Genomic DNA, 24,789 nt, shown 5'->3' on the forward strand with positions numbered 1-24,789 from the left:
GTGTTTTATGGCCCAGAATGTGGACTGCTTACGGGTTTGTTTGTTTGTTTCCCAAAGAAACGCTGGTGATATAAGTTTCATCTTTATTGTATGTGACTTCAAAATAACATACAGTTAAAAAAAATCAGAACGAAGCAACCCAAGTGTTTATTGATAGATAAATGGGTAAACAAAGTATGTTAATATATACACAATGAAGTATCGTTCAGTGTTAAAAAGGAAAGAAATTCTGGTACATGCTACAACATGAATGAAACTTGAGGACATGCTAAGTGAAAAAAAAAAACAAAACAGTCACAAAGGACAGATATTGAAAGATTCTACTTCTGTGAGGTACCTGGAGAGTAGTTAAATTCATAGAGACAGAAAGTAGAACAGAGGTTGCCAGGGGCTGGAGGGGAGAAGAGAATGGGGAGTTAGTGTTTAATAGGTACAGAGTTTCTTTTGGGGAAGATTAAAAAGTTCAGGAGCAAAGTTTCAGTTATGCAGTATAAGTGAGTTCTGGAGATCAATATAGCATGGTGCCTGTAACTAATAGTACTGTATTATATGCTTAAAATTTGCTAAGGGGATAGATCTTTTGTTATTTATTCTTAACATACACATAAAAGAAAATAGTAAATAAAGGGGGCAAGGGGAAGCTTTGGGAGGTATTGGGTATGTTTCTGGCCTTGATTGGTGATAGTTTCACAAATGTAGTTGTGTACATTAAATATTTTGTATGTCAATCATACTTCAATAAAGTGATTTTAGAAGTTTTGTAGATGGATAGTTGTTATGGTTACACAAGGTTAACATACTTAATGCTATAGAACTGTACACTTAAAAATGGTTAAAATGGTTAATTTATATATATATTTTACCACGATTTTTAAAAATGGAAAAACATTTTTTAATCAGAATACTGACAAGAAGGGGGAAGAGTATAGCTCAAGTGGTAGAGTGCATGCTCAGCACGCCAGAGGCCCCAGGTTCAATCCCCAGTACTTCCTCCAGGCTGAAATCAATGGAGAAACCTAATTACCTCCCCCTCAGAAAACAAACAATACAGAATATCGACAAGGAAAAGGTTAAAGAGTTATTTTCAAAAATTCTTTATTCCAAATGTTTGTATTTATTTTGGGACTTACGTGACTAGTTTAATTTTCATTTGTGCTTGATCTGATAGAATCTAATTATGGATTAGATTTCTTATGGTGTGATAAGGAATACAGTAGACCAACACGAAGTTGTACATATGATTAATGTGTTACTCAGAGAAGATATTCATGCATTTATTTAAGGACCACTCTGCTTATGGACTTGGCTGATTTGTAGCCATACGGTAGAATCACAGCTAGTGGAGTGACTTTATCTTTACCTGAAACTAGGGCTTCTCACCAGTCCTAGTCTATAACGGGTCTCAGTGTATGGAGAGTCTGTTCTGATCAGCCTAACCCTGTGATTTCAAATAAAACTCGGGGTTGGCGTTTTGCCATCTCCCCTGGCATGCCACTGTGTTTCCTACAACCCATACAGGTAATAAGGGTAACTCCTAGATCAGTTAACTTGAGCATAGGGTTTGAGGAAGTTTTAAAAAAAAAAAATTCTAATGACTGAAACCCACTCCTCAGAGATTCTGATTTCATAGATCCCTGTAGAGGGTGGTAGCTCTCACGTCATATTAAAAAAAAAAGAATTCATATGCAGCACAGATTGAGGAGTACTGCTTAAAAGGATCTTTTAAAGCATGGGTTCCCAAACCTGGCTAATTATTAGAATCCCCTGGGGAGCTCAGAACCCTCAGACCCCATTGCAATGGAGGGATTCCTCTTTGGGGTGGGAGATGAGATGTGGTTCTCTGGTGATGCTCAAAATGGAATTGCTTTGCCTCCCACTAACTTTTCTGTACTGATTAAAACCAGACCGAGTGAATAAAATGACTTCAAAACAGTTATGTGGGCAACAGACATCATTTTAATGAGGTAAAGTTTGACTGAGGCCTTGTAACACCATTCTTTGGATTAAAAGTAAAAATGCTTATTAAGGAATTTGAGATTATGTGTAAGATTTTTTTTTTTTAATTTGGCCTTGTACTAAAAGTGCTTTCTTCCTCCTTTTTTTTTTTTTTTTTTTTTGACAGAGAGGGCGTTTGGAGTTGTTTTTAAGCAAGGAAGAGTATTTATATTGTTGGAGAGGTGCAGAGGGAAGTATGTTTTTGAATGTAGATGTGAAGACAGTGTGCCTGCAGTGCCCTTTATCAATTAGATTCAGACCACCTGTGTTCATATAGATTTGAATTCCCTTAATGGAATGTTAGATAAATCACATGCAATTTATGACTCACAGATTTTTCTTGTTATAATTATGTAAGTAGGGCATGAATTTATTCTCCTAGTAAAAACTCAAAACACTGCAGACAAGTCAGGAGTCTCATGTGACCGCCATTCTAGTTCTCAGCCCCAGCCTCTTCCTCAGAGGTAGTGTTGGTTCCAGTGTCCTGTGGATTCTCCCAGAACATTTCCTACCTGGTAGAATGGCCAAAGAAAATACATACTATGTTGTAACTTTTGCTTTTTTCCGTATAATAGATCTTGGAAAATCTTTCATGTCAGTTGAAGTGCTATGTAGAATTCAACTGTATAGCTGTACCATAATTTTTAAAGCCGTTTTCCTACTGCTGAACACAAATGTTGATTTCCACTGTTTCCTGTTGCAGTGCTGAAGTGAGCATTCCCGTGGATGCCTTTGTGTGCATGTGTGCTGTGGTTGCTGGGGAAGGGTTGTCTAGTTAAATGCTAAATTGACCTCCAGGCAGGCCACGCTGCAGAGGTGTTGAGTTGAGGAGCGGGGGACTCGGGAGAATTTTCTGGACTTCATTGAACTTGCAAACATTTGAGTGAGAACACAGAGTAGCAGGACATATTAAGTTTTTTCTTTATGATTGTCAAAGATATGAGGAGCGTTTTGGGTTTGCTCTGCAGATCCTGAATGTCTGCATGCCTGGTGCCAGTGTACTGGCTGCCGACTTGGAAACAGTTTATAAAAAATGCTGAATTAGGTTAGTGATGTGAAGATGATTAACAGATAATGGTAGTCAGAATAATTGTGTCAAAACAGCAAAAAATACCAAGAGAATTTGATGAGTTCTGCGTTTTCTTTGGTGATTGCCTTTTGTAATCGTGTTAGAAGCTTTAGGTTGTATATTTAATAATTTTTCTTGTATATTTGATCAGCTTGACTATAATGTAACAACAAACATGCCAGCTGAAAGAAGCTCTTCACTAAAAAGTATCAACTATTTATTACTCTCCATAAACTCTTATTTATGTCACTGTAAAATACCCATTTTTAAAAAGACTAATTTCCTTCTACATGAAAGATCTTAGTGCTTCCCCTATTTTGCATTTTGCATGGTCTTTTCCATGTATTTACGTAGTTTACAATGCAGCTTTTTGCAGGGGGATAAAACATGTTTTCCTGTGTGACTATACCAGAGTTTACTTAAGCACTCCCCTACTGTTGGGCATCTAAGCTGCTCTTTATTTTCTATTGTGGATGAAGCTTGAGAAGCATACTTGTAAATGTTATTAACTTTTCAGCTAGTTTTTTTTATCTGTGTTCCTCAAAATAAGATGGCTGTGTTTCTCAGTGTGTGTTGCCAGAAAGATTGTGAGGGTAACCATGAATGAGGGGAAGTGTTACTGCTTTTCTGAATACTCCCAGGCTCCTCCGTTCTCCCCCCAAGTAGATTAGGTTTTATCAGTTTACTTACTTTTGCCTTCGTGAGATTTTTGCCCACTGGGTTTGTCGGTGCATGTGTTTGTGTTTTGAGGTGTGTGTAAATGTGTTAGCTGCATTGTCATTCTACTTTGAAGTTTCACTAGTCAGATAGTATTGTAGTTTTTCTCACATATATCACTTTCTTATCTGAAAATGAGGTACTAGTGGGTTTAGCACCATTGAATTAGAACCTTGGCTGCTTGTCCTTGACCAGAAGATCATATGCCCAGAAAAGAGGTAAGGTGAGAGATTCAGTAGTTCCAGAAATGGATGATGTGTCTTCCAAAGGAGAATGCCAGAGAGTTCAGATTTATGTAACGTTACATAACACGAGACGAGGCTCCCTAAGTAATGGCGAATTTAAGGACGTACAGTATGCGCCCATTGGCAAGGAAACTAATGGTGAAAGGGGTTTTGTTTTTTGACCCCCTGTGGATGCTTGATGATCACCCTGGGAAAGCAGCAGTGCCCAGGAGGGAGCTGAGATGGGCAGACGCAGATTCATGGACTCACTAGTGACATGTGGAGAAGCTGGGCTCTAGGTTTAGACTGATTTCCAATAAAAGCTCTGAAGGCCTTAGATAAGCATTGACCCTGGGATTCCTAGGCCCTTTTAATATTTTCGGTATTTCAGAAGAGGTAATGATTTGCTTGTTTACCTTGGTCCATGTGCTAATTAAAATGTCAAATTGTTTTGTTTTAGGTTTGTATGAGTCATTTATTACCTGGGTATACAAGTCTTTTTATTGACTTATAGATTCTCCTGTTCCTCTTATTTTGCTTTGTGGTAACATATAAGTTAAGGCAGGATCTTTTTAGGGCTGTAACAGCAGCTTGTCCTCCCTCCTTCCCTTTCTCCTTCCTTCCTTCTTTCCTTTTTCTTTCTTCCTTCCTTTCTTTTTCTTTTCTTTCTTCTTTCTTTCTCTTTCTCTTTCTTTCCTTCCTTTCTTTCTCTTTTTTCTCTTTCTTCTTTCTTTTTTTCCCCAATAACAGCCTCATTGAGGTATGTACATTTCAGATTTTTTTTTAGCATTTTCACAGATTTGTGCAGCTATCATCAGAATAAGATTTAGAACAGTTTTATCACCTCAGAAAGAAACCTCATATCCATTAGCAATTACTTTCCATCTTTCCCCAGAACTCCTCAGTCCTAGGCAACTAGCAGTCTACTTACTGTCTCTATGGATGTGCTTATTTTGGACATTTCGTATAAATGGACTCATATAATATAGGTGTCCTTTCGTGTCTGCCTTCTTTCACTTGGCCTACTGTATTTAAGGTTCACCCATGTTGTAACATGCATCAAAATTTCATCCCTTTATGTGGCCGAATAACATTCCATTGTGTCCACATTTTGTTTATCCATTCATCAGTGATGGACACTTGGAATGTTTCCACTTTTTGGCTATTGTGAATAATGCTGCTATAAACAGTTTTTGTGTGGGCATACACTTTCAGTTCTCTTGGATAATTACCTAGGAGTGTTCCCCCTTTTGGTTCTTAGTGTCATTTTGAGCCGGGTGTGCTTTCACGTCTCCCATACTTACATGGAGAGAGTGTTTAGGCCAAAAAAAAAAAAAAAAAACTAGTCGTGTGTGTGTGTGTGTGTGTGTGTGTGTGTGTGTGTGTGTGTGAGAGAGAGAGAGAGAGAGAGAGGAGAGAGATGCATACAAGTTGATGCATATATGTATTCAATTTTGACAAAGTTCAGTTTATCTATTTTTTTTTCTTTTGTTGCCTGTGCTTTTGGTTTTATAGCCAAGAAATCATTGCCAGTTCACCATCATGACTCTCTAGTGTTTCTTCTAAGAATTTTATAGTTCTAGTTCTTAAGTTTAGATCTTTGATCCCTTCTGAGTTAATGTTTGCATATGGTGTAAGGCAAGGGTCCAGCTGTACTCTTTTGCACACGGATGTCTGATTTCCCCAGCAGCATTTGTTGAAAAGACTGTCCTTTCCTGTTGACTGCTCTTTGCACACTAGCTTAAGTTATTTTTATATAATGTAAGAATGCACACAAGTATTAATTTCTTATGCTTAAAAGATTATAAAGACAAAGCAGATTAACAAATTAAATACAAGTGAAATGACAGATTCAATAAAATTAACTTTATGAGACGGGTGATGTTTTACTCAAATTGCTATTCTCAATGTGAATATGGTATATATCACCTGCTGTGGCTGGGAATGCTTTGGAAATGTCTTCATTACCTTGCACTCAGTTCTCTCATCACTTTTCTCTATTCTGAAAACTGTACAGTTTTTCAGGGGTGCTGTTTGAGTTTTATTTGGCACATGTGTGTAATATATGTATTAGGTCTTACTCTGCTCTTGACTCTTAGTACAGACCAGTTAAAATCTTCCTGTTTGGTCTTAGCCTAATGGTAAACACAGCAGCACACGTGGGCTCAGGGCATCCCTGAGCAGCTCAGCTCTCTGTTTCCAGGGAAGCATCTGGATGACCCAGAACAGGCTTACGCTAATGTTATTAGAGTAATATTGAAATGAAGACACACAATTTAAAAATTCTCATGGAGAACGTATGAACTTAAAGAAGTGTCTACAGACCCAGCTTGAGATACCTTTCTTGGTGGTTGACGAAGGTTGCCTTATTTCCTATGCTGCTTATAAATTTAATTTGATCCCCTCAAGTTTAAACAATTAAGATAGAAATGTTGATATTCAAGTTTGACAGGAGGAGCTTGTTTTGCGCTTTTGTTTTTTGGGTTTTTTTTGCTTTACTTTTTCTGTAGTAACCGTTTATAGGGCATCTCACTGTTGTCTGCTTTACCTTTACCTAAAGATAAAGGATTCCTTACCCTTAGCTGGAGATCCATCTCTTTTTCTTAAATGCAGTAAGTTCAGTTATTCTTTTAACTTAGGGTAATTTTTTATTGCTTATTTTTCGTGCTTATATCTTATTGCTTTTTCTCTTGATTACAACCAAAATAAAAGCTTGTATCCTTAATCTCAAATCATGATATGTGTGTTTAAATATAATTTTACTGTCAAAAATCTGTCAAGTTGGCTTTTATTACATTACTTTTGTTTTATGTGGTTAATATAACCCTCGGATGCCATATCTTCTCACTGTTAAATTCTCAACTGAGTTGTCCTATTTAAAGTGTGAGAATGCCAATTTAATTTTAAAATGTTGGAAGTGAATTATGGTGAGATAAAGCTGTGAAGAAAGAACCTTCATGTTCCTCTGGTAGTCTTTGGCTTTTGTTTCTACTTGAAGACAACTTTTTCTTAATGCATTTTGGGTTTTTTTTCAGTTTTTTTGGTGGTGGTAGGGATTGGGTTTATTTATAAGTTTATTTTTAGAGGAGGTACTAGGGATTGAACCCAGGACCTCCTGCGTGCTAAGCATAGGCTCTACCACTTGAGCTACACCCTACCCACTCTTAATGCTTTTTGAGGAAAGAACCTCTCACTTCTTTAGACAGCTCTGGGGGCAAATGGCTGGAAGTCATGAACCAAAGTCCTGGCCATCTCCTGTCAGGAGGTCCCCTTCATGCTCTTTCTGAAGTGTTGCAATGTGTAGTGCGTTTCCTGTTAGTGTGAACTCCTGTATCTAGAACCTAAAATCAAGTTGTTATCTTCTGTGCATGAATCAAGTCATGCCCTCATCTCATACTAGGATGTGAATAAATATTTCTATTAAAATATAATGGTTTCCTAAATTTTTGTCAGGAAACAACCAGAGAATCATATTTATTAACAAAATGGTATTTATTTTCATCAGACTAATAACATTTATGTGAAATAACTATTGTTATGATAGTAGGATAGAACCTAGTTCTTCAGTGATGTGTCTCTGCTGATAGCTGCATGGTATCTAAATGAGCTGTTGGCTTCTTTTTTGCAAACAGTGCACGTTGAAACATTGTTGTAAAATACATATAAGACACTTGTTTTATGATGTAAACATTTTAAAAGGAACAGTTTAGTGGCATTAAGTACAGTTGACCCTTGAACAACACAGGGAGTAGGAGCCCAACCCTCCGCACAGTTGAGAATCTGTGTCTACCTTACAGCCAGGCCTCCCACCCCGTATACACCATTCCTGCGTACCCGCAGTTCTGCATGTGTGGATTTGGTCAACCTCAGATCCTGTAGTACTGTAGTATTTACTCCTGGAAAAAAACCCACCTGTAAGTGGACCCGCACAGTTCAGATCTATTATTCAAGGGTCAGCTGTACATCGACAACGTTGTGCTACCGTTGCCACTGTGTAGTTTCAGAGCATTTTATCCCCAAACAGAAACCCCATACTTGTTACGAGGTCACTCCCCATCCTCAGGCAACCAACAATCTGCTTTCTGTCTCTATGGATTTACTTATTCTGGACATTCCCTATACACTTGATCTTAGCCAAAAGGCCGGGAAGCGATGGACATTCCCTATAAATGGATCCGGTAATAGTTGGGTTTTTGTGTCTGGCTTCTTTCACTTAGTGTAGTCTTTTCGAAGTTTATCTGTGTTATAGCATGTATCAGACCTTCATTTCTTTTTATATCTATTGTGTGGATATATCACATTTTATTAATGACAAGTATTTTGGTTAGCTACGTTTTTAAAAATGGTGGTAAAAATTACACATAATGTAAAACTGACCATTTTAACCATTTTTAAGTGTACAGTTCAGTGGCATTAAGTACATTCCCACAGTTGGCAAATCATCACTGCTACTGTCCATCTCTACACATTTGTCATCTTCCCCCGTGGACACTTTGTACCCATTAGACACCAACTCGCCATCCTCTGCTCCCCGGAACCCCTGGCAAGCACCATTCTACTTCTTCTGTGACAGAGACTTGACTGTACTAGGCATTGCAAATAGTGCTGTTATGAACGTGGTTGCACGTTCTGTTTTCAGTTCTTTTGGCTGTATACCCAGAAGTGAAGTTGCTGGGTCGTACGGTAAATCTGTATCTACCTGCTTGAGGAGGTGACATGCTGATTTACATAGCAGCTGCACCACTCTATGTTCCTGTTAGCACAAGTGATGTAAGTTCCGGTTTTTCCACACCCTCACCAACACCTGCTGTTTTCTGTTTTTTTGATAGAAGCCATCCTCACGGCTACTTAAAAAAAATGTATTTTAAGTTATAATGTATGGCTAAATTTTAAAGCATAGCTAAGCACTGAGCAGTTAACACTGAGGTTTTTGTTTTTTATCAGTAACAAGTGTAACCTTAGCTGACCCTTTGATAGGAGCTGGGATGGAAGATGCTGAGGAGACAGTTGTTTCTATAGTACTTATAAAAACTGTAAGTACAAAAAGTGTAGATTTCTTTTTCCCCAAGTAATGTACAAGGCAGTGCACAGAAATACATGGTGTAACTTGGTAGACTTGATCTATCAAATTAATAGTCTTGGGTCTGTTATGGAGCCTATATATAGAGCAGGGTTCAGTCAGTAAACTTTTCTATAAAGACAGTAAATATTTTAAGCTGCTTTTTTAGGTTCTAAGGTCTCTCTCTGTCTCAACTACCCAGCTCTGCTCTTGAAATTCACAAAAGCAGCCATTGACAATTTGTAAATGAATAAGCATGGCTATACAATATTCCAGTAACATTTTATGTATGTACACTGAAATTTGAATTGCATATAATTTACACCTATCCCAAAATATTATTCAACCATTTAAAATGTAAAAACATTCATACCTTGGGGGATGGGTTTGGCCTGTGGATGTGGTTTGTTGACCTCTGTATAGAGGAATTGGTGGATTTTAGAGGTGATGTGGAACTCATGTGATACTTGAATTATTTGTTGAAATGCTTTGGAGTTAGCTTTTTGGTCCAGACCAAAGGGCCAAGGGCTAAGGGAGTCAGACTGCTGGAGAGTAATAGTAAGCTCAGAGTAGCAGATCCTGGACTCTCAGATGGAACAAAGATTAAGTGATTAAATCAACATCTGGCACAGTGCTTGGCACATCGTCACCTTCCGTAAGTCTTTATGGGAATGTCAGTAATGAGAAGGAGGAGGGAAGGCTGGTCTGAAAAGGATTAGGGGGTGGGGGTGTGGCTGGTGGCCGCCATGTTAAGTGACTGCTGTTTTGGTGGACCTGCCTTACAGAAGTGACTAGTCATACTCTCTTAGCGTCCTGGTGTATGTGAGAGCTCGTGAAGACTCGAGACAGCTGAAGCCTGAGAAGGTCAGCAGGACTCTGAAGTGTACAAGTGCCAGGCGGTGGACTTGGGCCTCGCGGAGCTGCCGAATGGGCGTTCATGTCCCTGTTTTACAGATGTGGGCATTGAGACTGAGGGCAGCTGGTAGCTTTTGAAAGGTCACTCAGCTAGAAAAGTCTTAGCTGGGTTTGAGACTAATTTTACCTCTGTGATCCTGATGGTTGACATGTTAACAAGTGAGATCCTTTTCCCAGATTTGGTTCTGCCATTGATTTTCTGTGTGATTTTAGGGAAGTCAATTATTCCCTATTTAAAAAAAAGAATTCTTTTAGTTAGAAAGTAACTTCTGCCTAGCCTCCCTTCACAGGATTATTGTGGGTGATTGAATTAGGCAGTAGGTAAGAGCTCTTTGAAAACTATGAGATGCCATACAGAAGGGAGATGCTTTGTCAAGGTGAAGCCCCCTCTGACATGCACTCCTGCCCCATCAGTATCGCTCTCAAAGCCTAGCACCAGAACTGGGAGCTTGGTTCTTTGGAGAAACCCTTAAGCTCTCAATGAGTTTACTTTTCTTTAATGCCTGTATTAAGTATAATAGAAGCTAAAGAGGGAAGGGGCGAAAATCAGAAGGTCATGGTAAGAATGAGCTGATAACAAAGCAGCAGAGCCCACATTTAGACCCCAAGCTGCTCTGAGTGATGCTGGACAGCCGTGGGTGTGCACAGTGATGGCCAGAGTTACGGAAACAGAGTGAAGGCTTTAAATTATGTCTAATAGAGCAATAAAGCATATTTTTCATCATTATTTAAGTTTTAGCACGTAGACGGAAGTTTGGCGATACTTACCGTATTTCGTTTTCTGTTAGTGAAGAGGCACTGTTTTATTATTATTACAGGGCCTCTTTAAAATTGTCAAAGTGTTCGCAAGAGTCTTCCCAAAAATGTCTACTTATAAATATATATACATTTTGTAGGCTATCTAATAGATCTTTTTATTTTGTCCATAGGTCTTACAGTTTTGTTTACAGGGGTTAAGGATAAATTTAGCGAGAATCTTTACAAGGTTGATGAGTAAGCATTATTACGAGACAGTGCTGTGTGGCCAACTGTAGACGTATTAGAAATCCTCTTGAAATAGTAAAACGAGGCCTCACCTCAGAGTAGAAGAAATAGTCATTGTAGAAGAACTTTACAGTATGTTGCAAGTAGATGTGACTGCTAATAACTTTGGCAGGTTTTAAGAGAAGTTAGGCAGTAAATGAGACGTATGTGCAGTTGACTTTTGAGCAGCAAGGGGGTTAGGAACGCCAACTCTGCAGCTGAAAATGCACGTATAACGTCCAGCCCTCTGTGTCCACAGCTTGTCGGTGTTGGCGGTTCCTCCGTATCCGCGGAGTCAAACAATGTGGATCCTTTAGTACTGCAGTCTTTATTGAAAAAAATCTGTGTGAGTGGACCTGCACAGTTTAAACCTGTGAACTTAAAATACATCTGATGAAACAGTGCCGGGTTCAGATGATTTTTGTTATCAGTGTTTAAACTTCTGTGCACATCCAGAAAACATACTTTCCTGTGATCTGCTGGTTGGCTGCTCAATGAAAGTATCAAGTGAATTATTTCCATTTTGTTTTGTCTGCTGTTTATTGGGTTAAGGAAGTTACCTAGTTGGGAGTATGTGGGGGGTGGGGCGAGGGGGAGTTGACTTATTAGAATAGTGGGTTTCTGTTTGACTTGAAATATTTTTGTTGTTGCTATAATATTAGTGGCTTGTTTGTGAAATTTGTTGAAGCCACATACCTAGAGTTATAGCTTTTAATTTAATCACCATACATAGTTGTCATTGTCATTATGAAAGGAAGAAGCTACCATGTTGCTTTATTCTGGCAAAAAGTGTAACAGATGCTTGTTGAAAATAACTTCATTGAGGGAAGCCATAAATGAAATTTGTCTGTTAAAAAGAGTATAACTTGAGTAAACTAGAAATATGCAGACACTTTCATAGCCTGATAATGAGTGGCACTTTCAAACCAATTTACAACATTATGTGAAACCCTAGAAACAGTTCCTATTACAATCAGGAGCAAGACGCTGATGCCGCCCTTACCAGTATTATTTGGCCTGGCCTTGGTGATTGTAGCCCATGCAGCTGGGCTAGAAAATTGTCTGGCTTATTACAAAATAAACATACCAAAGTCATTAGCTTTCTATGTAACAGTCAGAAAATATAATTTTAAAAAAGAAAAAAGACTTCACTCACTACAGCATCAAAACCCTCAAAGTAATTTAAAACACAGCTAAAAATGTGAAGAAAATGAAAAAAGTTACAGTGAGTGGCATAAAAAACTCAAAGATGTTCAGTTCATTAGTTTGTTAATTAATGTAATACAAATAAAAATCCCAGTGAATTTTTTCTGAGGGTGAGGGGAGTGACTTGTTCAAATGATTCTGAGGAGCTGCTGGAAGAATAAACAGGCAAGAATAGCCATGAGAACCATAGTTTTGAAAACTATAGATGAGTTTGGGAAGGATTGGTTTCATATTATCAACTATTTATAGATTTATATAAGAATTTTAAAGGGTACCCTGAGCCCTAGACTAGATGGAAATAGTAGTAGATCTGAAAAGAAAGCTTAGACCTGACCTGGCTGTGCATATGAATTTAATGTCTGAGCAGAGGCTTTGTGTGTAAATCAAGTGTGAAGGAAAGAAAATCAACCATCTTGGTTTAAGCAAAAACTAAACAAAACACTTATCTTGTACCTGGGGTACCCTGGGAGTGGTACTAGCTTCAATGACTCCAGGGGAGGCTCAAATGCTCTGTCTCCCCTGAATTTGCTTCTTTCTCAGAGTTGGCTCCATTCGCTCCTGTTACCAGTGGGCTTCCTTTTTGTAGCTAGAGGAAAAGGTGTGGTTGTTGATATTTCTAGGCTTCTATTTTTATAGCTTGAGGTCAGAGAAGAAAATGACCTTCCTCAGCGTCTGTATGTAAAGTCCTAAGGAAGGACATCACACAGACTGCTGGGGTCACGTGCCCGTCCCTGGGCCCTGTCTGTCAGATGCTGCACTAACGGGATCACCCATGTCTGCTTCTGTCCGGGATCCGCCGGCTCTGCTGTGCAGCCTCACTAGAATCGCAGCAACAGTACGGAGAGGAATTATTCCCCAGCAGAAGCGGTTGGGGTGATAGAACTACTCAGGGAAGCAGGGGACCGGCTGTTGGGCAGACCAGAACATCAAGTGTATGCTCAGTCATTAAGAAAAGGATGGCTTATTTAATAATAAAGGGTGCTGGACAGTTGATTATAACTATTTGGAGGAAAAGGAAGTTATATTCCTACCTTTCACCATATTCAGTTTAATTCCAAATGAATAAGTGGTAATTAATTAGGAAAAAAGGAAAAATTTAAGTAATTAGAAGAAATATAGTCAGATTTTTAAAATGGACTTTTATTTTTTTGAGCAATTTTAGGTTCACGGCCAAACTGAGTGAAAGGCACAGAGATTTCTTCCCATATTCTACCAAGGTAGTACATTTGTTAAAGTCAATTGAATCTATGTTGATACATCACTATCACCCAAAGTCCATAGTTCATATTAGCACTCACTCTTGGTGTTGTGCATTTTATGGGTTTGGGTAAATGTATATCGTACAGAACAGTTTCACTGCCCTAAAAGTCTTCTGTTCTCTGCCTGTTCATCCCTTCCTCCCCTCAACCAGTCATCCTTTTACTGTCTCTATAGTTTTGCCTTTTCCAAAATGTCAAATAGTTAGAATCCTACGGTACATAGCCCTCTCATATTGCCTTCTTTCATTTGGGAATATGCAGTTAAGGTACCTCCGTGTCTTTTCATGGCTTTGATAGCCCATTTCTTTTTAGTGTTGAGTAATATTACTTATTTGGATGTACCATGGTTTATGTATCCAGTTACCTACTGAAGGATATATTGGTTGCTTCCAAGTTTTGACAGTTATGAGTAAAGTTGCTATAAACATCTGTATGCAAGTTTTTGTGTGGATGTAAGTTTTCAGCTCATTTGGGTGAATTATCAAGGAGCATGATTGCTGGATCATAAGCTAAGAGCATGTTTACTTTTGTAAGAAACTGCCAGACTGTCTTCCGAAGTGGCTGCACCAGTTTGCATTTTACCAGTAATGTATGAGAGTTCTTGTTGCTCCACGTCCTTGCCAGCATTTGGTGTTGTCAGTGTTTTGGTTTTTGGCCATTCTAATAGGTGTGTAATGGTATCTCACTATTGGGGTTTTTTTTTCTGTTGTTTTGATTTGCACTTCCCTAATGACATGACGTCGAGTATCTTCATATGCTTATTTGTCATCTCTGTGTTGTTGTTTGTGTTTGTGTGCTTGTTTTGCGATGTATCTGTTTAAGTCTTGCCCATTTTTAAATTGATTTCCTTGTTTTCTTAAACAAAACTCTTAAACTCTGAAAACAAGAGCTCTTTGGATGTTTTGGATACCAGTTCTTTATCAGATTATGTGTTTTACAAGTATTTTTTCCCAGTCTGTGGCTTGTCTCTCATTCTCTTGATAGTCAGGTATTTTTCTAATCTTAAAAGTGAAAAAGCCTTTTGAAACATACAGAAGAGGGAAACTTTTAAAAGCAGAGATTGCAGACTGATGGTCTAATGGCTGGATCAGACCTGTATACGTTATGTTTTATCTTGTTTAGTTTATCTTTTGAAAATTGTGTCCAAATTTTAAAATAAAAATTTTGCAGCGTATCTGGATTTCTGGCTTATCTTGCAAAATGGGGAGCATTGGCCGTGCTGGTTTCACATTCCAATGTGACAACGATTGGCCAGCATTAAGTGGCAGCTTCTTCCTTTAGATGGGATGTGGGCTTTCCAGTTACCACTCCCTGATGAACCTCAGCATTACAGGTGCCCGTGAGTTGCCCTTTCTTTTTACAGTTATGTTCGTTTACCTTAGCTGTCTGTTCCTTTTAGGCAAAGATACATAAGGTGTAAGTCCATAAAAAAAAAAGTTTATGCACGTTGAAAAAACTTTACAAAATGGAAGGACTAACCAGAAAGAGTATTTGTTGTCTATGGGAAAATGTTAATAGCCATAATATATAAAGAATGCTGATGGACCAGTAAGCAAATAACACAAACACAACACAAAAAATAATCAGAAAAATTTCTTTTTAAAATTATTCCCAGTAGGCTGTAAGTTTCATGATGGCAGGGACCACGTCTGTCTTACTCAACCTGGTGTCTTACTGCCTCGCTCAGTGCCTCATACTCTGTAAGTGTTTAGTAAATAACATCAGCTGATGTTTATTGAAGGTTTACTATGTGCAAAGTCAGCACCAAGCCCTGTGCGAAGCCTTTTCCATACTCTTGTTTAATCCCTTCAGAAACTTTCCAAGGTGGTAGATACTGTTGTCCTCATGTTGCAGGTGGGAAGTGAGCCCGGGGAGGTGTAGGGCATCCACCCAGGCGTTCCTGGTCAGTGGGATGCAGAGGTTTGATTCCAGCTCACGCTTTTTAAACTTATGTGTTAATTCTACCTAATAGCCTATTGGAATGAGTTGAAAAAGAAAGAATACAAATGTTCAGTAAACATGGAGAAAATTCCTAACCTTATTAGGAATCAAAGAATAAAAGCAAAACACTCCACTTTGGTGTGGAGGTTGGGAAGTACCCTCATGTATTTCTGTGGAAGACTGTATCAGCATCCATTCTGGTGGAGGGCACTCTGGAAATATTCCTCAAAAGTGTTAACTCTTCATATTTTTTCACCAAGGGGTTCCACTTCTACGAATTTGTTCTAAGAGAAAAATTAGAGTTGATTACAGACTTATGTGCAAAGATAGCATTATATTGTTAATTATAGTAATGAAAAATTGGAAGCAGCCTAAATGCTCAGTGATTAAGGAATTGGTAGAACAAATTAAGGTACACAGGCATATACCTTGTAGAATGCAAGTTCAGTTCCAGACCACCGCAACAAAGCGAATATTGCAATGAAGTGAGTGACACAAATTTTTTGGTTTCCTAGTGCATATCAAAGTTATATTTACACTATTCCATAGTCAATTAAGTGTTGAGTAGCATTATGTCTAAAAAAATAATGTACATACCTTAATTTAAAATACTCTATTGTTGGGGGAAGAGTATAGCTCAAGTGGTAGAGCACATGCTCAGCATGCAAGATGTCCTGGGTTCGATCCCCAGTACCTCCACCAAGCAGAAACAAAGGAATAAACCTAATTACCTCCCCTCATAAAAACAAACAAAAATAATAATAAAATAAAATTAAAATACTTTATTGCTAAAAAATGCTAATCATCATGTGATAACACAAGGTTGCCACAAACCTTCAGTTTGTAAAAAGAAAATGCAGTATCTGCAAATCACAGTAAAGCAAATTGCAATAAAATGAAGTTTGTCTGTATTCAAATACTAGAATAATATGCAGTCATCACAAATTGACTTCTATAGCATCAGATGACATGCACAGTGACCATGATATAGCTACTGTGTTTTTCCACTGACTACAGTGTTACAGGGAGTAAAGCATTTGGCAGCAGGGGTTTGGTGAGGGTATGTGTCTGGTACGTAGTCACCACCGGCTGTGTTTGCTGCTGTTTAGAAGGTGATTTTCAAGTGAGTTTTTTTTTTTTCCTGTGTGCTCTTCCAAACAGCTATAAATTCTCGTGTTTCTTTTAGAGTTTATTTTGTTGTTGTTAATTTTGAAAGAATATAGGACCTCATAAAGTCAGCCTGAATTTATGAGCATTATGTTTTTGGTGTATGTATAAATGAATTCTTTGTGAATCAATTGGCTTTTGTCTTTTTCAGTTAAGCTTTAAAAAAGTCTGTAAACATTACCAGCACTTATCCAAAAGATCTCAACAGTACAGGAAAAAAAAATAGTTAATTGTGAAACCCTTTATCCAGGTTAGCCTTGTTCCTGGTTCCATTATCCAAGGTAATCATTATTAATAGTTACGTAGGGGTCCTTGAAAGTGAGGTACCTCTGTGCTGGTCCTGTGCCTCTTTCCCCAGTACCCTGACACACGGGAAGGCATTGCAAGCACTTGTGTATTTATACAGCAGTGTCTCTTCTTAAAAACATCAGCCCCTCCAACCAAAAATAAATAAATAAATGAAAAATAAATAAATAAAACTTTGGTATTAAAATTGCATGGGTTAAACGTATCCACATTTCATTATTATATTTGAGAATATAACTTCCCTCCTTCCCTCCAAAATAAATAAAAATAAAATAGTTGGACAGAAAAAGAGAATATAACAAACTTCTGTGGAATGAACTGTTCTTACCGACATTTGAAATTTGTGGAAATGGAAAGATTCAGCCTCATTTATTTGTTTTTTCACTCAGCAAATATTTGAGGACCTTCTCCTGAGGGATAAATCTATTAGATAAGCTTTTATTTCAAGACATTTGCTCTTAGTTGGGAAATACTATCACCTATTCTTTGAGCTTCTCAACTGTGTCCAAGTTTACGTCTACTCAGAGTGGTGGGGGGAGTTCAGAATTTTTACTGGAAGTGGAGAGAGTTGATGACTAGAATTAGATAAAGCAACTCTTAGGTAACAGTTTCTTCCCTCTTTTCTCTTTTCCTTTTCTTTGTACGCGCTTGAAAGAAGTGACAGGGTTGGGTGGCAAAAGTAAGAGGCTTGGGAGAAGTCAGATGGTTTTCATTATCTCTCTTCGGAGCAGTAAAGGGGGAAGGGACAGAGAGGAAATCAAATGAAAAAACCATCCTTCTGAAACATTGTCCTCATAAAACTGTGGTCCAGAAATTGAGAGCACCAGACGATGGCATTTTTTAAAGGAATGCTCTAATTTCTAAGAAAGCAGGTATGAGCACCTCTTAAAAGAAGAAAAAAAGGGAAAACTTTATAATCTAGAACACAGAGACAAGTATCTGCTCTGTAGTTTTACTGCCATGTCCTAACCAAGGAGGGGCTGACATAGCAAATGGGACATTCCTTAACTATGAATAACAGTTTTAAATGCCTACAAAGTTTGCAAACCTAAGATATGTAGACTCTTTTTCCTTTTAAATAATTTTACGTCATCATCCATATTTTCTCTCTTCCTTGTTTTTTTAAATCTTAGGATATGGTGAGAAATGTTTGGGGTATGAAGATGTTTCTTATCTATAAATAGAAGAAGTAGAGAGTTTTTTCCTTTTAGCTTCGATACTGATGATCTATTTCGTTAGACATGGCTTTTTTCAAGTGACATTGCTGTATCTTTGTCACTACTATAGAAAATTAGACACATTGTGCAGACTTTAAAATATCAAGATAATAGGGTATTTCATTTTTGAAGTACTTCTAAACCTTGGCTTTTAAAAAAATTACATGATATTTTCTTGTAGCCGTATCTATGCACATACAGACTTATTTCCTTAGGCTATATTCTGACAAGTGGAATTACCCTCTTTAACTCTAAGGGACATCTGTAGTTTGGGGCCAAATTGCGCTTCTTTCTGGTTCTGTCATTTTTCACAGTGTGAGTGTCCATTTCCTTGGATCCTGGTACTGAGCTCATTTTAAGGCATGCAGTCTCCTTTTATGACGTGAGACATGGGTGCGGATGGATGTACATATGTCAGCCGAGGGTCCAGTCCTCCAGAAGAGCTTCTCTGTGTTGTGTCTTGGGTCTGAGGACACAGAGCTGAGTCGGAGAGTTGAATCAGAGCAGGGAGGCCTGTAAGTGGAGGATTCACTGTGAATCCGTGTGATTGACTGCTGGGCAGGACCAGAGCTGTCAGGAGCATTGAGGAGGAACTAAAGTAGTGCTGCGTCTGGGAACCTGACCAAGGAGGTGATGGCTGAGCTCTCAGAGGTTGATTAAGAAGGTATTCCAGGCACAGGCCCTGCCCCTGCAAGGGCGGGCTTCCTGAAGAGGCGTGGCGGGTTCCAGCACAGTTCTTTGTGGCTGTGAGGGGAGAAGAGGGATGAAAAGGGCGGCGGGCAAGGCAGTGCTCTGATAAGGAGTTTGCAAGTGACACAGATGGCTTGAGGAATGGGACCCCAGTGATCACGTGGAAGATGGCCCAGAGAAAGAAGAAGATGGGGGCGGGGAGATCAGTTTGTTTTCTATTTGGGGAAAACAATGACTCAGGGAGGAAAATGCAAGGAGGAAGAACAGGTTTTGGAAAACAATTAAGAATTTCATCTTGAGCTTACTGAATTTGAGGTGAAGGTTAAGTAGAGGAGTCTAGCTGGCAGCTAGAAATACAAGAGAATGGGTGTGTGTGTGTGTGTGTGTGTGTGTGACAGTTTCTTTGTAGAACTTGAATCCTAGAGCCTCCTGAAGATGTCACTCATGCTGCACTGGGGATCGCCCTAGGGCTTGCTGTTACTCACTTCTTGGTGCCTACGTGCTTTTGAAAAAAATCAAACAGTACAAAAGCGTATATAGATCTTGCACCTCAGACCTTAGCACCCCACTGCACCCCCTGCAAGAGGAACCTGCTGTGAGCAGTTTTTATTTGTTCTTTGTGTGTGTCTTTTCAATGCACATGAAAGGGATCTTGCTAAACACATTGTACTTTTTCTTTTACATTTAACAAATCTTAGGTCTTTCTCCATCAGTTTATATAGCTCTGCTTCATTCTTTTTAATGGGTTATTGGCTGTAATTGAAGAGAAGGCCAGTGAGTGCTCCTCTGATTATTTAATTGGATCCCATTGATGGACACTGAGACTGTTTCTAAATTATTTAGTGTCCCAAATCATGCTGTGATGACTAACCTTGTTCCCTCTTGGAAATGTTTCTGGAGGATGAAATTAAAGGGATATGTTTTTTAATTTATTTTTTATTTTTTATTGTTGGGATGGAGGTAATTAGGTCTGTTTTTTAATGGAGGTACTGGGAATTGAACCCAGAACCTCATGCATGCTAGGCATGCTCTCTACCACTGACCTATACTCTCCCCTGAAAGAGATTTGTTTCTAAACAGCATTATTGAAGTTATAATTGATACTGAAAAAAACTTCATATATTTAATATGAATATTCAACTTGGTGAGTTTGGACATATGCACACCCCTATGAAACCATCAGCACAGTCAAGGTAACAGACGTGTCCAGCACCTCCCAGAGTTTCTTTATGTCCCCTCACTTGTTTTGTGGTGAGAACACAACATAAAATCTATTGTCATTATAGGTGTATACCACAGTTTCCTTGTCTGTTCATCTGTCCGTATGCACTGGCACTGTTTCCGTATCTTGGCTATTGTGAACAATGCCGTGAAACATGAGAGTGCAGATAGATGTTCTTCAAGATTGTGGTTTTAATAAAAGAGAATTTAAAAAATTATTTATATAAATGTTATTTATCATTTATTAATACAACCACCTCTGGAGAGGTTGTAGTAATTTATATTTTTACACATAGCATGTGAATGCCTTTTCTGTATATCCTTGTCAAAATTGGTTATTATTAATCTTAACATTTTTGTGGAGGGGAATATCTTGTCATTGACAGTAATTGAAGAGAACTTTGTCAATGCCTTCACGTAAGTCTGAAGTTAGTAATTAAGGAGGACTTCAGTTCTAAAAACTGGAAAGCTTGGCCTTGATGTGACAGTGGCCTTGGGCATGTTGCAAGCTGGGCAAGGGTCCTTCAGGATGCAGTGTTCCCCTGAGCGGATTTTGGGTGAGCTGCAGGGGGCGGTGTGGAGCAGAGGGGCCGGCAGTGGGTCATTGGCCTGGCGGCATCAGGGAGGCTGCCGTGTTGCCTCTGTTTTTGAGGGTACAGAGGCTCCTGAGAGACTCACAGCCCCACCCTTGCCAGCTCAACTGAAAAAGTGTGAAGCCAGGTCTTCCCTTTTATAGCTAGAGAAACTGAGCCTTGGAGGGCCATTTTGAAACTCTAGCTTTTCCTAACTCTGGCAGAACTTTTCTCAGAGAAAAAGTGATCTTTTTCTTGTCTCTATTTTGACCTAAATTATCTGTGAGGTTGTACTTTTAAAAATATAGACACTGTTTTTTATTGCTATGTCTTCTTCGTCTTATTAAATTTTTGTGTTATCATTAACTTTGAGATTAATGTAAATTTCATTCCAGCAAATTAATTTTGGTTCTCATTTATTTTTGTTGTTTTTGGGGGCATCCTCTCTAGTTATATAGTGGCACTTATTTTATATGTATTTTTATTATATACTTTTCCTTTAAATGTGTTTTCTTGCTCACTTTTTCTTTTAAAAAAAACACATCCATATGTTGTATTTTTGGTAGTCAGGAATTTTGATCACAGGAGAGGTGTACTTTATAATTTAAGATAAGAAACTTGCAAGGCTGGGTATGTGGCATACAACACATTGATCATGTTAAGTTGTGATCCACGTGTGGGAAAAACTGAAGTTTTCTCTGGGTAATTGAACTCAGAGGCATAAAGTTGTATTAATATGTGAAAGTAAACTTGCAGAGTTTCTCTAGTTTCCAGCCTTTATTAGGTTGTCATGTCACTCAAAAGTGTGCGAGGCACGTAGTAGCCACTCCAAAACTGGGGTTCAGTTCCTTCAGGATTTTTAAAGCACCTAGATACAGATGATGCCGTGCCAGTAAAATTGTGCAGCCCACAGGGATAGGGCCTCTCCAAACTATATAAAAATCTTTACTGGAAGTTTATTTCCTAAACATACCAAGATTTCTCACTTAGTTCTTTAAGCATTTTACGTGTAGCTGGTTAAGCGCAGACGAGATGGGCAGTGGTGTTTGTGTCAGGTGTGGGTGGGGCGATGACCTGGCAGGCCTGAGATGGGTTCTCTTGTTCTTACTGTTCAAGTATGGTTTTGTTCTAATAGCCCTTCTTTTTTCCCCTTATTCCTCTTTTCCCTTCCAATATGACAATTGCAAATCAATAAAAGAAATAGGATAACCTGTAGAACCACATTTTCCAAAATAGGAAGGTGGTTCCTTGGAATAGTAAACTTGAGGGTATCTTGTTTTAAGAGTTTGCCTCATAAACCTGTAATAACTTGCCTCCAAATTAATGTGCAAATTAAAATCCTAGAAGCCTGGTGATAAACAGGAATTTTAGAATCTTCTCCACTTTTTACCAAGTTCAGAAGTCTTTTATAAGACTTTTGTTTGCTTCATGGTTGTCTAGTTTCTTTATTTATACTTGTAGTGATGGGGACCTCACTACCCTGAAAGGCTACCCCTTTGTGTTCCCCACGGCTGTGGTCATTGAACAGCACTCCTGTTCATCTGCAACCTGCCTGTGGTGGAACAGTGCAGAACATACGTATTACACATCACGAAACTGCTTCACATGAGTATTTGTTTTCATCGTTAGATGGAAACTACCCAGGGCAAGGATCATGTGTGTCCGGCCATCTTTCTGATGCCTTGAGCACTGGCACTTGGTGATGTTTAGAGAATGAATTCCTATTCCGTTTCATATGACTTGAAGATTAACTGGAAGTTGGGCTTAATATTTTTGGCCTATATTTGAATTAGAAAATGTGTAAGTGAGCCGTTGTAAAGTGGTTAACAGTGAAATTTAGGAGGTTTTTTCCCAGTGGAAATGGAAATCTTTTGGAGTGATGTGCTTTCTAATCACAAATAAACTCTGATAATTCATAGCAAACGATCCAGTTAGATAAGAAATTCATTTGTTTGTTGTTTATTTGTGGTCCTCATCCTTGCCAAAAGTGCAGAAGAGCAAGGTAAGCTGTAAACTCTCTAACGTCTAATCGTTTTAGCTGTTGTCTTTAAGAAGCTGAAGGCAGTGACCTTAGAGAATATATTAAAACCTGGGAAGCTTAAAAAAAAATCAGAGGGTGAAGATCTTAAGGTACCTAGAAGCATGCCAAGGAAGGCTGGACTCCACTGGGAGTCTTTGGATTCACCTGCAGAACTCCCTGGAGTTTTAAAATCTGATTTTTTCTGCAGTATTGCACAGCAGATGGGCAGAAGGCTGCTATAAATCATTCCTTACCAAATGGCCCAGGGTTTGAAACTAAGGGCCGAAAAGGCTCCTGGTTGCCAACCCCTGTGCTGTGCCTGAGGACACCGAGGCTGGAAAGTGCCAGTCACTTTTCAGAAGGAACGCAGCTGCCCTCAGGCGGAGCCTGAGTCTGAAACTCAAGTTTTTTGACTCTGTCTAAAAATAAAACATCCCAAGAGGCAGAAACTGTTGATTGCATACTTGGACACATTTTAAATATTATAGCCAGTGGAGGCTGGGACTTAGACATTTTTTTCTCCCTTCTTAAAACCTTTTTGGGTCCCTTGATGTTTCTGGCTTCCTGTGAATCCTGTACCTGTTCTGAATCTGAATGGGCTTGCAATTGTGGGCACATCCCTCCTTCCAGATTCCGTTACTTCAAGGCTGCTCTGCTGCCACTGCCCCCCAGGACGCTGCCCCCTGGCACTTGGCACCCTTTGCTGTTTGACAGTGCCCCTCTCCCAGCTTCCTGGTCCATCACCTGTGCTAGCCTGAGACACCGAGAGATTGTCCTCTCCCCAGCTCACCGCCAGCGACCTGGAGCCGGGCGTCCCTCCTCGTCAGCGTTCAACCCACGTTTCACAGATTTCCTTCCATTTTATACTTGTTTCTCCTCCTAATGGTAGCTCTTCACAGTTGTCCCAGTTTGATAAGGAATGCTGTTTTCATCTTCTTCTGTTCTACAGGAGTCATTGACTACATTCAGCTCATTAGCCAGCCTACTTAGTTTTTCCTTTCATCTTGTTCATTGATTCCCCCAGCCCCTCGGGCCTCACCCCATGCAGGCATCCTCACTCCTCTCTTCCCTTTGCTGGTTGTGTCCTGCGGCCCAGCCATATTGTGTGTGTGTGTGTGTGTGTGTTGTTTCTGGAGCCCATTTCTTTCCTCTTCCTTCATTCAGTCCTTCTATAGCTGCAGTAATTTACGAGCCATTCTCTGCATCCAGTCTTGTTTCTCTGCCAGTCTATAGTTTGCACCATTGCCAGACGAATCTTAAAATGCTCCATTTTTGAAATCAGTCTTTCCCTAGTCTTTCTCAGAGGCATTGAAATAGTTCCCTGTTGCCACAGGGAAAAGTCTGAACTTAGCTTGTCACTCAAAGCCCGCCGTCATTGGCGCCTGCCTTCCTCCCCGGTGCTTCTCTTCCTCCGTGTGCCATGGGCTGTGCGCTTTGCTCAGTGCCCCCTGAGTGAGCCTCGTACCTCTTGGTCTCTGGGAGTCTTTAGCTCCTTCATGGAGCCTCGTCTGCCAGCTGTTCTTTTCAGGTCTTTGGAGATATTCGCGGCTAACCTATTCATTTGACACCTAATTCATTCAGCAAACATTATGAAATACGTGCTGTTTTGCTCCCGTGAGGAATGGATTACAGAGGGGTAAGAGGGCCAGTCCCCACGGCCAGGAAGCTTGTCTGTGTCACCTGGATTCATATCGTTTTGTGTTTAGGTCTGTTAGATCAGAAGTGTAAAGACAGAGGCCAGGCATTTTGTGTAAATTGTACACTCACACCGCCCCCCCCAGATACACCCTAAATTACAGAATTTGAAACTACTGAAGATGGGAGGGTCCTGATGCCCTGATTATTAGGGAAAAACGGAGGGATGCAGTGGGCTGATGTCAGTAAGGAGAAGCTATTATGAGATGTTTCAGGGCTGCAGCTCATTATTCCTATCACTACACAGAACATTTCTTTTCCTCAAATCACTCACCATGTCCACAAATGCAGTAAAGCTATGATAGTTTTAGGGGCTTTGAGCTGCAAAATCCATTCCCGTGTGACCTTTCCTCCTGGGGCTCTGCTTTCTTGGTTAAAGAGTTGCACTTAGCCTAGAGTTTGCTACTAACCAGAAAGATGTGCTCATTGGGTAAGCACCATATAAGCAGAATCTGTGATTAGAAATTGTAAGCGGGCACCACTGATTATTTTA

General features: G+C 39.3%; 1 protein-coding gene across 7 annotated transcripts in view; it reads left to right on the forward strand.

Moving 5' to 3' along the window:
- TENT4B (terminal nucleotidyltransferase 4B) overlaps nt 1-24,789 on the forward strand; it is a 61,373-nt gene that overhangs the window by 17,128 nt on the left and 19,456 nt on the right. The gene's annotated exons all lie outside the window — the stretch shown is intronic.

The sequence above is a fragment of the Vicugna pacos genome, chromosome 9 (assembly GCF_048564905.1).
Source record: "Vicugna pacos chromosome 9, VicPac4, whole genome shotgun sequence".
Classification (NCBI taxonomy): Eukaryota; Metazoa; Chordata; class Mammalia; order Artiodactyla; family Camelidae; genus Vicugna; species Vicugna pacos.